The sequence below is a fragment of the Cyprinodon variegatus genome, unplaced genomic scaffold (genome assembly GCF_000732505.1).
Source record: "Cyprinodon variegatus isolate N-32 unplaced genomic scaffold, C_variegatus-1.0 Scaffold342, whole genome shotgun sequence".
NCBI classification, from domain to species: Eukaryota; Metazoa; Chordata; class Actinopteri; order Cyprinodontiformes; family Cyprinodontidae; genus Cyprinodon; species Cyprinodon variegatus.
Window position 1 is genome coordinate 491,504 of NW_015150795.1, and position 3,633 is coordinate 495,136.

The following is a 3,633-nucleotide window of genomic DNA, read 5'->3' on the forward strand; positions in this document are numbered from 1 at the left end:
GATTGGGAAAGAGTCAACAGAGTTTGGGTTGAAATATGAAAGTATCTGTGACGGAAAGAGAAAGACAAGCCCATCAGAAATGCTCTCCTCACCTGTTGCTAAGCAGTAAATGTGTTCTGCGCTCACCAACCGTCTCACATATGACACATTCTGCTAACACCCTGTGAGGGAGCACCACCTTTATCCCTGCCAAACGCTGTAGAGAGGAGGATCGTACGTGCATCGAAGCACGGGCCTTTTTTTTTTTTTTTTGCTTATTTCTCTGGACTTACGGAGGTGGAAAGGGCAGGTGGTGCTGACTAGAAACATTCTCTTAAGGTCTTTGTGACCAGAGCGCTGACGCACAGAGGAGCTCCCCTGAGGCCAAGTCAGGAATTTGAGTCGAGGGACTGACAGGGGGGGGCAACGCTCTCACGGGATTAAACCACACTAAGGTCTGCACCAGTGGTTGCAGGGTAACCAGGCAACATGGAGGACGAATCCATTTCAACAGTGGAAAACCCCAGTTGAGCAAAGTCACAGCAGACTGCAAGAGAACAGAGTGTTTGACCCAGACTGGCCCTCTGAAAGACCAGCCTGAGCTTTCTAATTCACACACATCTGCTCGTTTTCAAGCAAAGATGACTAAAAGCAAACATGGAATCCCTCTAACCCACTAACCACGCCCACATAATGCAGTTACGGTGTGTCATGCTCTAAACAAGCCTCCCTTTTGTTGTTTGCAGTAAACATCACAGCCTCTTGTTGGGGGGAAAATAGGATTACGTTGAAACACACTGCTGTAAAGAACTGTTCCTTTCAACTCTGTGGCCTGACCCTTTCTGTAAGGAACCAACTCAATAAGCCAGGATCAAACAGAACCATATAATACCTGGACTGTCTGTCAGACAATAACAAGAGCTGCAGTATGCTATGTAAAATGCTCATGACTTTACAGCCATGGGACGTTTTTATGAAGCAAAGATGACAGCGCTCCTCTGTCCTCTTCTACTGTCACAAGTTTCACGCCATTTTTATGAGCCTATAAGCTTGTTTTAACTGAATAAACAGTGTTTTTGCATGTTACCATAAAATATAAAAGCCTTCCAAACCGAAGCAGTCATCGGTCTTCACTACTATCTAGACTATATTATGCAAAATAATTTTAATTTGCGAATTATAATCAGGAATGTCAACAAATTTGCTTGCATCTGTAGTTGAAAGTAGCTCAAAATCCTTTCAGAAATTTGCAACTGGTGTTGGGTTTTTAATAAATGTAAAATTTTGTTCCCTTTTTTCCCCAACATTTGGTAAAATGGGTAATATTTGCAAAAACTGCCTCACACTATTCCCTCAGGGAAAGACTGAATGTTATTTATTTCCATTAAGAAAATATCAAACGTTAAGGAAGTCAAAAAATATTATAAAGAATCTATTAAAAGTAAGATGGAACTGGGTGCTTTGAAAGGAAACTTGCTATAAAGTTTTACTGAATAAAAGTGAATCCTGGAACACATCTTATTTTAAAATCCAGAAAAGGTTCAACTTTACTCTTCTTTTATCTCCATCTGAATCAGGAAGGGCTTCATTTATCCTCAGTCTTTTAAAATCTGCAGCATCACTTGTTGGAAAGGCAAATTCAAAGATGAGTCCTCAAGTCTGAAGTATTTTTTTAATTAATTTACTACATCATCTGTGTCTGTAGTTGAAGAGATAATTTATCTTCCCATTTCCTGGACCCCATGACCATGTTAGTGGAATCTGCTTTTTGAATTTAATGCAAAAACAGAGCAAAGCAGCAGAACAGTTGAAACAAATGGATGGAAGTTAACCTCTGCTGTTTCCTGTCAAAAACAGGATTAACAAGTCAATATTCTAGAGACTTTAGACCAATAATCATAGACAACAACAACAAAAAAAAACAATCATAATATAGGATGTGTGTACTGATGGTCTTCTAACCATAAATATTACTAAATATCTTATCAGTAATCACAGATAATTACCATTTCAGCCATACTTAAGGAACATCAGGTTGTGTATTTAACCTTTTTCTTAGTTTATATTTTTTCATGTATGCAGCATTGTTTGTATTGTAGTTTAACATTTCTGACCAAACTAAGAACAGTTATAAAGGCTACTAACTGGTTCCTTCTGACCATATATTTAATCCTTCCTTATAAATTCATAAAGATATCTGCCTCTAATCAACAGACGTGGTTCTGCCTGTTTTTTTTTTTTTTAACAGCGTTTCTATCTTCACTCCTTTAGAAAAAAAAAATAGATAATTATTTTGCCTTATTGATACTCACCTACAGTCTGTTTTAAAGCCCAATGTGGTGAATTTGAAGAGAAACAAACGCTTAAAAATATTCCCTGGGCTCGTTTCCTTCTCCTCCGCCTGAAAAGTTTCCCTGTGGTTGAACACATGAAGGAGTGTCGGAGAGAAGCGGACAGACGGCGGGTTCAGCCGCTGCTGCTGCTGCTGCTGGTCGCTGGGGCTGGGCTGCGCTGTTTGAGGCGGACAACAGCGCCCCCTCCCGGTGCCTCTGTCTGGTTACCTACGCATGTTTTCCAAGGGTCATGCGGATGACGATTCTAAGCCAGGGGTCACCAATTAAACCTCAGCGGGGTCAGAATAACAAAAATCATCAACCAGTAAAGATCCGGAGACATTTTAGATTATAATCCGTTACTTTAAACAGAATTTAAAACTGAAATAAAATGCAGGTGTTTATGCATCCATGTTATACTATGTTTTTTTTTAAATAAAAAATTATAATTAAAAAATATAGAAAGTTTTTCTATTTTTCTTAATTGTTCCTGAAGTAGAGAACAACAATCGTTCAGTTTGTTTTATAGACAATTTCCTGATTCACTTTTTAAAATTTTTTATAAAACTCTTGAACTGACCGAAAAACGAGATCCTGGATCCAAGCGGCTGAAATGAGTTTTCTCCGTTGTGTGGCTGGGCTCTCCCTTAGAGATAGGGAGGAGCTCAGTCATCCCGGGGGGACTCAGAGTAGAGCCGCTGCTCCTCCACATCGAGAGGAGCCAGTTGAGGTGGCTCAGGCATCTGGTTAGGATGCCTCCTGGACGTCTCCCTGGTGAGGTGTTCCGGGGACGTCCCACCGGGAGGAGGCCCAGGGGGAGACCCAGGACACGCTGGAGGGACTATGTTTCTCGGCTGGCCTGGGAACGCCTTGGGATTCCCCCGGAGGAGCTGGACCAAGTGGCCGGAGAGAGGGACGTCTGGGCATCCCTACTGAAGCTGCTACCCCACGACCCGATCCCGGATAAGTGGAAGAAGATGGATGGACTTGAACTGACCATATGTTTTTTTTTCCTTTCTTTTTTCTGTCTTAATGAGAGCAGTGGGATTTAGGCTTCCTGGCAAGGCCCTCAAACCTGGATTTGATTGACGAAAAAATCTATTCTAAAGCACATATCAAGGTACTTATTTTGAGTGTGGATTGAGATTCATTTTTGATTATCTTCATGGTGGAGAGCACACCATTTCACTTTTCTTTCACCAGTTCACCGCAGTTATTCCAGCAGTCCACACTTTCTCTGCTCTCTTTTTCTCATGGTCTTCTCCTTCTTTCCCATCGCCCGGCTTGCCACAGGTTTGCCTGCTGTGTCTAAAAGTAGCAG

At 41.5% G+C, this 3,633-nt stretch overlaps 1 protein-coding gene across 2 annotated transcripts in view; it reads right to left on the minus strand.

Moving 5' to 3' along the window:
- LOC107091525 (guanine nucleotide-binding protein G(I)/G(S)/G(O) subunit gamma-12-like) overlaps nt 1-2,445 on the minus strand; it is a 62,749-nt gene extending 60,304 nt beyond the window's left edge. Inside the window, exon 1 of one of the 2 annotated variants that reach the window (XM_015385505.1) lies at nt 2,292-2,445. The gene's annotated coding sequence lies outside the window, so the exon portion shown is untranslated. The remainder of the gene's footprint in view (nt 1-2,291) is intronic. The other variant, XM_015385506.1, reaches the window with a different exon arrangement.
- Between the last annotated feature and the right edge of the window lie 1,188 nt (nt 2,446-3,633).